A 14,096-nucleotide genomic window follows, 5' to 3' on the forward strand; every position below is an offset into this window, starting at 1 on the left:
GGCTACACGCTTACAAAGCAAGCATGTGCAACTATGGAATACAAAGTGGCGTACGACACTAGTTTCAAGGCTTTGTGAAATGTTGTGTGAGACGGCTGTACCTCCGGGTACAGCTACCACAAAAACATGGACAGCCGTTTTTTCACCCGGTTGCCTTCTAAAGTAAATGATTTTCATTGGCAATATCAGTGGGGCATTCTACCTGCAAGAGACAGGCTTGAACGCTGTAATTTGGTAGCGAATGATAAATGCATACATTGCGCACAAACAGAGACAAACACGCATGTAGTAAAGAAGTTTGGTGTAACACGCACCTTATGGAAGCTGGTTGCAGAGAATATTTGGAATATCTGTCGTACGGGCACCACAGTGGCGAGATCAGTTTTAGCGTCTCGTCTACTACAGCGTTAGGAACGTTTTGTGGTGCTTCCGCAACATTTCAGAACAAAACAATCCCGGCAGCCATATAGAGCATTGTACCCTAGAGAGCGCAAACTACGGGTGATTTGATGGGGTCATCTTGAAAAACAGCTGTTCAAACTCGGTGAGACGGAGTTTCTTCGCCGCTGGTCGACGCGGTACCTAACCGTCTCTCGAAGCAAAATTTTGCATCAGTCAGAATAATGTCAAAATTTTGCGTGCCTGATTAGAGACTCTGTACTTGTATGTGCCTCGGATATCATGCATGAATTCGAAGCGGACATTTATGCTTTTCCATGTAGACTGTCATAGTGGTTTTCCATGTGTGGCAAAGCTAGTGTCACGCAGACACCATTTACTATTTTGTTTACTCATCTGTTTTGTTTATATTAAGTACGATGTATTGCATGTGCGGTACGTTATATTGTACTCTACGTTCATACAACAGTTGTACACGTGCCTACGGGTAAATAAATTGTCTTGTCAACATGCCGGCATGTTCTCATTTTGAGTGCCTGGATAACGGCTCCGGCTTTTGGCTGAAGGTCAGTTCAAGGTCGCCGACAACGGGAGCTAAAAGCATTTCATTTTTTAAAACGACAGCCAGTATATGAAAGAAAATTTCCAAAATACTACGACGCAAGATTCTACACTCTTGCTAGTTTTTTGCAGAACGCCAGTGAAGCATTCCTTTGTAATTTAAATTATCATCTTTGGCATCCACAGTACGGCATATTTCTCTAATTACCAGCAATGAAAGAAACTTTTCCCTAGGCAACTTCCTGATTCCATATTATATGTGTAAGCAAAAATGTATGTTAGCTTTACCGAAAAGTATATAACCCTTCTTCTTTCTGGGGTTTTACGTGCCAAAACCAGTTCTGATTATGAGGAACGCCGTAGTGGAGGGCTCCGGAATAAGTTTGACCGCCTGGGGTTCTTTAACGTGCACTACAACGCAAGCACACTGGAGTTATTGCATTTCGCCTCTATCGAAGCACGGCCGCCGCGGCCGGGATTCGATCCCGCGATCTCGTGCTCAGCAGCGCAACGCCTTAGCTGACTAAGCCACCGCGGCTTTATACTATATATTATATAACACCGTGTATGATCCTAGAAACTGGAAACCAGGATCTGTCTAGAAACTGGAAACAGATCATGGTTATGTTAACGCGTCAGTTATACCTTCTAAAGTTAACGCTCGTCATATGTCCTTACTGCTTCCAGGAGAAACGCTTCAGGTACGACGTGGTTATTGAACTGTTTGTTTTTTCATTAACAATGCTAGGTGAGAAAGGTCAGCAGTAGTTTATTTTTTCGGGGACAGTATTGCAAACAAGCATGATTGTTCAGGAATTCCTAGTGATACCTACGCTGTAAGAAAATTTGCACTCTTAAGGGTGTTTATTGTGTGTATAACTCAAGTATTTACAATCTTCGAAAAGGGCGATATTGTCAGAACTATCCCCATTCCCCTAATTCGTGCATCGCTGGACTGCACAATGTTTTTCGCTTTTTTTTCAGCGGTATAGGTGTTTCTATCACTGCCCCAGACTTTTGGATATCCGCTGAAGTTATCCCGAAGTGCTTCCGAGACGCTACATAAATAAATGAAAAAAAATATTAAGACGCGCAGCACCCTTTCTTGGATTGGAATTTGCTTTCTCTTTCTTGCTTTTCTCTTTCTTTATTGCCATTACCTAATTCATACAGAAACACGTATATCAACCAGACTGGCTCCTAAGGTTACAATGGATGATGTAGATGCCAGAGCTTTGACTTTTTCTCCTCGGCACTAGCTGAGATGGTATGTTTTTATATCTCAGCCACCCCGCCAACGCTACTGGATAGAATAGTAAAGCACCTAAAGAGCGTGGGGACACCTCTAGCTGATACGTTAGGCTTAAAACACGTCCTCCAGCTCATCTATAAAGCAGCACCAAATTGAAAGAATTTAGGGGAAGCTTGCAGTAAAATGTCAAACGCAGAATAGGAGAGAGGTAGGCACAATGGGTGTGCCTCCACACTTACCCACCGGGGCACGCCAGCTCCACAATAAATGTTGAGTTCTTATCGGTGGTAGTTTGCTCTGTACGCAGCTGCAATAACTTTCTCCAACTGATACTCCATGAACAGCGCAAGACTTTCTGCGCATAATATGCCGCCACCACCGATGCTACGACAGACGGAACATGCACCTGAAGAACTGTGATTGTCAGATTCTCGTCAGCTACACCATGCTTAAACAGCACAACAAGTTGCTTAAACAGCTTAAATGACGCGAGTGGTAAAATGCGAAAGCCAGGATACCAAATAAAAGAAAGAACCCTGTCCGCTGACCTTTTCCCATCTTCACCAGCGGAGACGCCATATGCGCGAAGCACCCGGATGGCATCCCTAGCCTACTGCGACCATATGACCTGCTCTAACAATGATTTGTCGCAATCCGGCGAGGAAAAAACCCGTACGGATTTTTACTTTCTTGAAATATGAAGTGCCAGAGCAGCCTTATATTCTCTAAGGTGTATCATTCGCACAGAACACCCTTTAGTATCCAGAAAATAGCGAGAAATGGCACTGAGGATGTCATGCTAACGAGTAAATTTAATTTGACAAAGAAGAGTGCAAGATGTTTGTTTGCATATTCAATCCATACTCGGTGATCTTATTTTACTGAGGGCGTAGAAACTGGAAGTAGTTTTGTTTGTTGTAGCAGGGTTTGTAACGGAGCCTGATACTGCAAGCCGTGCATGTGCACTGAAAGCTATGAGTGATCCGATCTAGATACTACTGCAACAAGGTGCGTGTCCTGGCAGGAGTTTAAATGTAATAGCCTATTACAGAGAGAAGCGTAGCCTCAGTGATGTAGCATGGTATATCTTCGGCGGAGAAAGTGGCGAGGTGACGAGCAACGAGCGAGGAAGTAAGAAAAACGGAGTTTTATGACGTAAAGGCGCACCTGACAGCATCAGTGCCCGTGGTATAGCACTATTGTGCGGCGCTAGCGCTGTATTGCACAGTGCTGTCACCACGCTGCACTTCATAGACGTTGTACTGAAGCGACAGCTGTGCCTTGCACAGGTGCGCACGTGATTTTATAGTGATTCATACTGTCTGAGTACAGTCAATTTTAATGCAATAGCCGCCTATTATAGAGTATATTGAGAGCTCTTGTGTATTGTATCATGTTTAATAGCGGCGATGAAAAAGCACCACGTGCTGCTGCTTTGCGGTTCATAATAGGTGAAGTTCTAGACTTAAAAATGGTATGTACACAGCCGCACCCGGCAGACCGGAGTAGTAGATCTCATAATACCATCGCTACATTCATGATCTACTTTAGTCAAGTGTGAAGATGTGGGAGATTATTATTTTTTCATCACTGAGTAAATCACAACCCATTACGCATTGAATTGAACTTTTGTAACAAATGACTGGACCCTCTAAAAGTTACACTTCGAAATTATAACCAAAATATGGCCCACGAACCCAATAATCAGGAGGGCTGTTTCACATGATAGATTGCGGCATTTGTTGTTTCCATCCTCAATACCGCCTTGCATGGTACGCACGGTTTATATTTAATTACTGCCAACTCACTGAACGTTCTCTTACACCAGCTTGAGGAAGTGTAATCAAGGAAGTGAAATCAATAAAACAATTTTTCTCTTGTCCTCATAATGTTCTTGTCCTTTCGAAAGCGTTTTGGTTTAAATATATTGCGTTAGAGACCCTTGCTGGAATCATTCAGTATGATTGCAACACCCAATTGCAGCCGAATTAGTTATGGTAGTATGTTGCGTTTCTGAACATTAGCCTAGTGTTGTTTGTCGTGAGAGATAAGCTTCCAGCCATGTTTTAACAAATATTGAGAGGAATCGTAACGAACACATTTTGTGTTGAATATCCAGAGCCGCACATATTTCACTCGCACTTGTAGTGTACAATAACGGCTTATACACTTGCATATGTGTTCTATACCCATTTAGAGGCCAGTTTTAAACAAAATAGAGATTGCAGAAATGGAGTTCAGTAAAGATGAAAAAACTAACAGAACTCCTCTCCCGATGAGTGCGATGGTAATTCGTTTATCATTCAATCAATAAAGCGACACAACACATTACCACCGTCTGAAAGAGTTATGTACGAGGCGCGTACTGCAGCGGGACTTCGCGTTCTAGCTTTCCTAAAAACACTCTGTGCTCCACCTCGCGCCGCCGCCGCGAAGCGTGCACGTGGCCTCCGAAATGCAGGGCGAGTAACTGCGAGCGAACGCTCTCAAATCCGTAATGCGGAAACCGCGATCGTCCCTTGCACTTCTTTCTTGACACGCTGCGTCATCCACTGGCGCTCCCAAGAAGTTCACGCATTGCTTCTGAAACGAGAAACGTGGCGTACCTGTGCCTGCGAATGTGAAGAGTTGTTCTGTCGCATGCCGCACAAACTATGGCACATATTCAGTGAGCCAAGTTGGCTAGATGATCACTGAAGAGCGGCATATACTCAGTGCATTCATGGCGCAGGTCGCTAAAGCGTTGGCGTGAATGGCGTTTATTGAAAAGTGACACAAACCCAGAGCACTTTTCGCGTAGCCTGCTAAAACATCCGTTTGTTTTCCTTGAGGAAACCTATATGACGCCTAGCATGACATAAATTTTGAAGCACCTGTTTTTTTTTTTCATTTTATAGCGGTATATTCCCTCAGGCAGATAACTAGTTGCCCAATTTGTCGCCAAATACGATCATTGAAGATGGGCATACACCTACTTAAACATACCCACTGACTCAAGTTGACATCAAAGAGGTTCATTGAAGATCAACATAGACCGAGTGGCGCATATTGCTCCAGATCGAAGGCAACGTTTTATCGATAAGTGATACGTGCAGAGTGCCTCATGCTGGCGTGAAAGAGGTTCGCTGAAGAACGGCACATACGTACACATTGCCGCCTACTGAGAGACCCATGTTCGTCCGATGCTTGGTTTAGAACCGGGTTTCCTCAGCAAAGCAACCCGATTCGCTACCCATTCGACCATGGACCACCCAGTGACTCAGGTTTGCGGGAAAGCGGTTAGACACATAGTTACTAGCCCCCAGAAAGTGGCATAAAGTACCCAAAGAATGATAACGGATTAATAATTGTGTCTACCTCTTAATGCAATTGAAGTTCTTTGCCTACTTGTGGCGTTTTCAGTCTATCTTTCCGTCCATCTAGTCTCTTACAGCGACCCAATTACTCAAGTTGTCTACCAGCTTGTGCGACTAGGTATGCGCTCGTGCTCGTGACGCCGTCGTCGGCATGCCAACGTCGCTATTCCACTTTCGTCATCTGACTCTCGTCATGCCGTTGTCATCATAACTTTTACTCCGACCCGATGAACCAAGTTGTGTGGTAGCTTCGGTCACTACGTATGTGCTCGCGGTTGTGATGACGTCGTGGTTGTTGCATCGTCGTCATTACAGTTTCGTCACGAGATCTTCGTTATGCCGTCTTCCTCACACCATCGTCGTCATAAAATTGAACACAATTATGGTCACGCCTTGTCGTCATCCCATTGTCTCCATACCGTTTCACCGCCATCGTCGGCATGACGTCATCGTCATTCCACTCTCGTCATGCCCGTGTTGTCATGCCATCATCATTCCACAGTAGCCCTCATATCATTATTGTAATGCCGTTGTCGCCTTGCTCTCATCACGATGCAGTCTTCGTGACATCATCGTCGTCACGCTATCGTCTTACATTCGTCGTCATCCCATCGTAACCTTGCCATCGCAGTCACGCAGATGCTGTTACAGCAGCGTCATCATTTCCGAATCGTTATCTCACTTCCATCATGTCACAGCCGTAATACCGCCTTTGTCGTTACATCGGCATCATTCCTTCATGGGCATTCTACAGACGTCATTGCGTCGTCCCCATACGTCATGCCGTGATGCTCATGGCCAACATTGGCAAGGGAATGGCATAGCAATGTGTGCCGATAGCAGAGAATGGTACATATTGCGCATACAGCCGAAGCAACGGGAGTCTCAGAATTGCCACTACAGATCCTGAGTAAACCTGTCTGCTGCAGCAATACGGTGTGTCTCTACATGGCGGGCATGCTGATCGCGTTGCCGTTGACAGCCATCGTGGGAATGGGTCCTCCTGTTGAATACTTGTCATACACTATTGCTTGTAGTCTCTTGCTGTCACTTTACAATGAATAAAAAATTCTGCAAAAATTGCTTCCAATTAAAGTCCCAGAGGTTTATTAAAGAGCAAATTTTGCTTGTGACACATCATGCAGTAAAGATGTACGAAAAGTTTATCCATGCAGTTGTGCAACTATTTGATGTTTGTAGACTGTGGCCGAGCTTACGGCCGAGCCTACGCCATCGTGGCCCATAGCGTCCCTAGAAATACTTTTCTACTCTTATCTGCGACCACAACACGATCAACAAAAAAGAAACGCAATACATTTGACGCAATCCTTGTCCCGGCACGCGCACTGCAATACCCGTGTTTTTTTTTCTGCAATGTCGCGTATACTAACCGCCACGTTCGTATCAAACGTATAGGAGCGCTTTCTTCTGCGTTCTGCAAGGCCGTTCATCATTCCTCGCCATCTCCGTTTGGACAACATTTTCAGGAAACCGCTTCGCTCCGGCCAAATATGAAATGGTGATCGCGAGTATTCTTTTTCTTTCTCATTTCGACACGACCGTACAATGGAGGAGATTTTCTTTCGTCTCGGTCTAGAGGAAATCCTGTGCCGCTTGGGCCGCCGCCAAATAGAAGCACGCCGACAGACGGCGATATAACAATGTGTCCCAGCCGCCAACCCGCCGCCCCCCCTCTTCTCCCCCATGAGCGCAAATGAAAGCAACTACAGACTACGTGTGGAGCCGAGAGCAGAAAATGGTTTGTGTACGTTCCGTGTTTTTCTGCTCCTGCGCGTCTTCATCTCTTTGCTCCTCGAGGTGCTATTTCTCACCGTCTCCCTGCACGACTGTCTATTTTTTGCGCTTGTCCTTCTTTTCGTTTGAACACTTTTTTTTGTCCTTTATAACCATGCTATATTGCCTTGTCTGACGGACAATACTATCGCATTACCTTCTGACCTCTCTCTGACCTCCTCCTTAGATTCGTCTCCTGTTCTTTTGTCAATCGCCTATACACTGTCTCTTGCCACTCACACTGGAGCCTTCCACTTTAGCTAATTGTTTCATATATAATAAAAAAGTCCGCAATGGTGGCTACCACAGTGAATGTGGACGTTCCACTTGGCATCATTTCTTGTTGGTGCGCCCATATTTTTCCCGGTAGTTACCTTATTACTGTGATGGCTGATACGCGCCTTGAAAGTTCCAGTCGATAATCAACTGGAGCTTATTTCGAGGTCATCGTAAAGCGAGGTTCGCGGCCTCGTGTTGGGCAATCTTACACTGAAAGTGCGTCCCAAAGTGTGCTCCATTTAACATTTTCCGCCGTCTTCACTAAATATAAGTTGAGTACGAAGAGCCTTTGTCCTGCAAAACATTTTTGTCTTCATCGTGTGACTTCTCCTTATTGTGTAAGCTCTCCGGCCAGGTATCTTGATTCAAGAGTCTACATTACCTTTATAAAAGAATTATTTACGAATTCTATGAGCTACACATAAGTTTCTACTCCATCGACATGTCACAGTATGGGGCGTCCCTAATTTTAATAATCTTTTATGCAAAAGTATTTATTGAACACTGTCTAGTTCAAGCATGAACAGCTGTTTTCAACATCATATAATTGGAAATGTAGTTATAGGTTCCTCCAGTAATAAAATTCGAAATGTATTGTTTGCATGCAAACAAACCTTCTTACGAAATGGCGACTGCAACATATTGTTTCATATTAATTTGTACGTATGGGAGTGCTTTACGACGTAACGCCGTTACTCTCACTGAAATTCACGATTGTATGTGTGTATATTAAAGTCTTGTGCGCAAAGTTTGACATACTGCATTTATTGAAATAAAGAAATTATTATTTTATTTTTTATTTTTATTTATTTATTTAAGTACCCTAAAGGCCCGTTAGGGCATTACATAGGGGGGGATGGAAAAGGTCAAAGGGACGTGCACTGTGTAGAATATAAATAATATGGCAAGCTATTAGGTACAGTATAATTATAAAAACGTGGCACAGATACAAAGAAAAAAAAACGAAAACAGCAACAAAAACAATGTTCATACAATATCTGGTAGCGTAAAAAACGCAATGAGAACTGAAAACGCGAAGAGGACGGTCAGTTCCCGTCAAAACATCAGTAAAAAAATAGGCAGAAATACAGATAAGATGTTTCGCAAGTATATATCAGATAAAACGAAAAAAATTATACAATACTAAGCACACAAAAACATGTTCAAGTAAATATTCAAGCGTAATACGTGGGTTATGACAGGTTGACACACTCTAAGAAGGGTAGTAGTGCTGCGTGAAATGAGGGTGATTCCGTAAGCGAGACAATGTTGGAAGGGAGTGAGTTCCATTCGGCAATAGATAAAACTAGAGGCGAATTTTGATAAAGATTAGTCCTAGCAAATATAGGTTTTACTTTATGAACATGGTCTCAGCGCGTCGATATGTGAGTAGCGAGAAGAACATGGGCTCGGGCAAATGGGATGTTGCTGTGTAAAAGGCTATGGAAGAACGACAACCGTGTTAATTTCCTGCACATGTCAAGAGAAGAGAGATTTAGTGATTTCTTTAAGGCTGACACACTTTGATAGCGAGGATATGAAGACGAGATGAACCGCGCAGCTTTATTTTGAACTGATTCAAGTAGGTTCGTGAGATTTGAATGATGGGGGTGCCAAATTATGGACGCATATTCTAAAGAGGGCCTGATAAGAGAACTGTATGCACGATGCCTTGTATCTGTATTCGCAAGGTGTAAGTGCCGTTTTACGCAACCAAGTTTTTTACAAGCTTTTGTGTTAATGCGTTCAATGTGGGTATTCCAGCTTAGATTGGAAGTAAGCAAGACACCGAAGTATTTGATTGAAGATGCTGTGTCAATAGTAATACCACGTATTTCATACTGGACAGAGATAACTCGAGTAAAAGGAGCAAATTTTACGTGTTTAGTTTTGGCTATGTTGATTTCCATCTGCCATATGTCACACCATTCGGTTATAAGTTTTCTTAAATCAGACTGCAGCACAGTGATGTCGGCCGGGCAGTTTATTTCATTATACAAGACGCAGTCATCTGCAAAGAGACGTATTTGTGAAGTAACATTAGTTGCGATGTCATTTATGTAAATTAAAAATAGTAGCGGACCAAGAACAGATCCTTGCGGAACTCGCGAAGTCACGTGAGTGCGGTTAGAAAAGCAGTTGTTCAAAGAGATTACTTGCAATCGATTGGTTAGGAATTCTTCAATCCATCGCGTCATGTTAGAGTCAAGCTGTAGGTTCCTAGCTAACTTTCAGTTTTAGACGATTATGAGGCACCCGGTCAAAAGGTTTAGGAAAGTCAACGAAAATGGGGTCTGTGCAAACCAATTTGTGTAAAGAAATGTGAATATCGGTTATAAGTTCGTATAGCTGCGTCTGCCACGAGCGATTTTGACGAAAGCCATGTTGGTTATTGAGCAGCAGACTATTTTCGTTAGATAGATAATAATGTGAGTGTACAGGATGTGTTCCAGTAATTTGCAACAAATTGATGTCAGTGATATAGGTCTGTAATTATTAGGATCTGTTGCGTTACCTGATTTAAATACAGGTATTACTAATGCTGATTTCCAATCTTGCGACAGGCATCCGGTATCTAAGGATTGCTGAAAAATTATGGATAACAAGGCAGAAGAGTAGTGCGACGTTAATTTTAGAAGCTTAGCACTTATACCGTCAGGACCTGGGCCGGTTTAATGAGGAAGCCTGTAAATTGTACGAGTGACACCATGTTCCGATACCAAGATGGAAGAAAAAACGAATTGAATGAATGGTTCTTCAACTATGTGGGTGTTATCAAGCGGCAGTTCGTTAGTGAAAGCTGCTGAGAAGCATTTGCTAAATTGCTCTGCGCTATCTCTCGAGTCAAACATGGCTCCGTTTTCGGAAATTAGTAAGGGAGCAGGGCTATTTGGTTTTGGGTTAACTATTTGCCAAAACTTTTTCGGGTCAGTTTGAATAATATTTGGAAGGGTGCAATTAAAATATTTGTCTTTAGCTTCGAGAATTGCAGTTTCTGTATGGCGCGCTATGGCTTTGAGATTTTGCCAGTCTTCTGGAGCATTTAGTTGTTCGGGTAGCTTTTCTGAATGCTCTTTTTTTTCTTGTTTATGCATTCCTTAACTTCGCGGTTAAACCATGGATCACTCTGCCTTGAGCTGATCGTTATCTTTCGCACACAAAAAGTTTCAAATTCTTTGAGTTTATCGCGGAATAAGCACCAGTTGTCATTTACCGATCTGTTTTGAAAAGTGTTTGAAAAGTCGGCTGTAAATGCGGCTAACATAGCAATCATTCTTCCAGTGTCAGCGCATGCGTAGTTAAGAATGCATTTTGTTACTTTATTTTGCTCGACAGTTTTCAATGCAAAGGAAGCTTGCACCACCCTATGATCACTTATTGGTTCTAGTACATGCGTCGCAGCAAGATCTGGATGATTTGTTAACAGAATGTCTAGTACGTGGTCACCTCGTGTCGGTTCGTGCACGAGCTGAGTTAACTGATGATAGTGCAAGGTTTGTAGAAAATGAATACATTTCGATCTGTTGCTGTTTGTTTTCAAGGTCGACGTTGACCACTCGATACCTGGATAATTAAAGTCACACCCTAATATCAATATGCATTTTGGGAACTGGGATATAATCTGTTGTACAGTATCATTGAAAAAAGTGATCGAATTCCAAATGGCTATCTGGCGGACGATAGCATGCGCCAATAACACATTGCGCATGCCCAATGCGTGCAGAGACGCAGACTATTTCAAGTGGAGAGTCGACTTTCACGAGACATGGTTGATATACCTTTTTAATGACTATGATGACTCCGCCTCCTCTAGAGCCTTCCCTGTCCTTACGAAAGATTAAAAAGGATGGGTCAAGTGCAAGTTCGCTGCTTGCGATGTCACTGGAAAGCCACGTTTCCGTACCTATTGCTATATCTGTGGTGCAAGAATGCATGATTGTTTTTAGTGCGTCAATTTTGTAATAAAGGCTGCGGAATAAAGGCTGCGGGGCATCCCTAATTTTAATAATCTTTTATGCAAATATATTTATTTTGCACTGCCTAGTTCAAGCATGAACTAGAAAGCAAGTTCCTTTGTTACCATACATCTGGGGATGTGGGGTGTGCAAAACAAGAAAAATTTCAGGGAAGTACCCCGACTAGCTTTTTTTATGCTGACAGAGCACATTCATTTGTCACGGCAGGTGAGCCACTGCGCTTCTCAAGTCACTTTAGTTCGGAACTCGCCATTAACAATGGGAAATATTTGTTGAGGTTTGTCACGAGCTGTCGCTGTAAAAAAACGTTATTTTGCACCACCATCCCAATCGCGCGTCACCAGAAAAAGCGCTCGCCATGCCATTACAGGTTGCATTTTAGTCCCTGTGAAATGATAAAAGACTTAGGCCTCAAATTATTGCTTACCTATTTCTACAAACAGCCTAAATTAGCTAAGGTTCTTGATGTACCTAAAGAATAATAGGAATGATTCTGTCTAAATTTCTTGCCTGTAACAAAATCCCGTTTGTCCTTCAGCATAGAGCATCTAAATAAGGCAATGTTGTTTGATAACTTCTTTATAACAACAGAAAGTTATGGCAAGTTGCTTTGTTACCCTACTGTCACTACATTTTTTGACACGGCATTTTATTTAGATGTACAGTTCTTTATAAACACATTTTCGTCCAATTATGGTGCAGACGCCAACGCGTGCTGGTTTCTTATGAATACGTAAATTGAAACTCCTACCGTGACTGCACTGTTTTCCTAGTTTTGCTCATGGCAAAAGACCTCACGGGTCCCAGGATGGGCATTCTTCTGTCTACGCTGACAGTCTGCTCCATGCTTTTTACACAGTCACCAAAGCCTTCAGCGTTATCGAAGACCACCAGTAAGAAAACATCCTCGCAACGATGAAACGAAGCCGTTCAAAACCATAGAGCTCACTGAACAAAATGAAGGCACGCACAACTACAGTGACAAGCAATATCGCGGGGAAATAAAAGCGATCACACCGTAAAAAAACAAAAAAAAAACGAGCAGAAAGAGCGCCGATGCGAAGCAGAACAGCGAGATGAAATGAACGAGGGTGACGGAGTCTGCTGGGTCGTTGCCAGTGAGAAGCACAAATCATCAAGAAAAAGAGATATTGCGCTGTCTTCCTGATAGAGTTCCAAGTACCGCCGAATCTTGCCGTTTTACTAAATCACTTCTGAGGACAGACGGCCAGGAAATTCCGCCAGGATAGACTTGAAATAGGCGGCTCGCATTAGCAGCCACCAGAGGACCCCAAAAGTTTCAAATTTTTCACTAGAAACCGTGATATTGAAGACGCGCATGCATTTTCTTTTTCTGTCACATTTTGACGCAGTCAGTGTTTCATTTGAAATCTTTCCTACGAGCGTGCAAGCTGCTGTGAAGAACTTTCTTCGTAATGACCACGTCGACGATGTCTTCAAAGATACTGGAGCGTTCAAGGCTTACTATGCTTCTTCTTTCGTTTTTTTTCTACCTCTTTGTTTCGCAACACCATGCATTTTGCGTAACGATGTACTTCTTCTTAGCATTGAATATCTGTACAAACGCTGGCTTTTTTATGTATAGGACAGCGTAATGTATTATTTTGTTTTAAGAATTCCACATACTGTGCATCAGTGATAGAGCAAGCTCGGATACTATATGCCTGTCGCACGCAATAGCATTATTGATAGCCTCCAGCATATATCCCTTAACAGCTGTTCTAATATATTTTTATTATACTGTGCCACAGATACTACCGCGAATGCATGCTGAAGGTTGAGTAAGACATGCCAAATTCTGCTTTGTTGATCTAAAATTGTAGCCTTTATCATAAATGCTCAAGCACTTGTCTCTATGCTGGAAGCGAATGACACGGAAAGTTGTTAAAACGCTACTGCTGAAACTTATATATCTGCTTATCACTGGTGGTATCAGGGTGGTGTGGTGGCATAAGGGTGGTGCTTCTATTTTTGCAATATAATGCAATAAAGGTTAGTGCAGACAAATGACAAGAACGATTGGTAGAACGTTCCAAACTAATGCAGTCTCACGTGCTTTGTTTTTAATGATGTGGTTGTCATCATTGTCGTTATTGTTGTTGTTGGCCACGAAATTTTCTACCAGTTTGAGCACGCGCATTACGTTTGTAGGGTGTATTATAAACGCGAGGTCTGCACGTGCCTCATGCACGGGGCTTCAAGCAAGCTCGCGTGACATTCCTGCGTAAAACTTGAGTTCACGCAAAGCACAGTGATACCGCTGTAGCATTAGTATACGAGAGCACAGGCTTGGTAGCCATTCACTTCGGAAAATAGACGCACCTATATTTGTGCAACAGTTTTACTCAAGCATTAAAATCGAATAGCTTTCTGTGAACACAGCAACTGCCATTTTTTCGGGCAGTTTGTGGTGGTTTCCCTTTCACCGCCGATACAAAGGTGCCCAGCCAAATGGTC

The sequence above is a fragment of the Dermacentor silvarum genome, chromosome 2 (genome assembly GCF_013339745.2).
Source record: "Dermacentor silvarum isolate Dsil-2018 chromosome 2, BIME_Dsil_1.4, whole genome shotgun sequence".
NCBI classification, from domain to species: Eukaryota; Metazoa; Arthropoda; class Arachnida; order Ixodida; family Ixodidae; genus Dermacentor; species Dermacentor silvarum.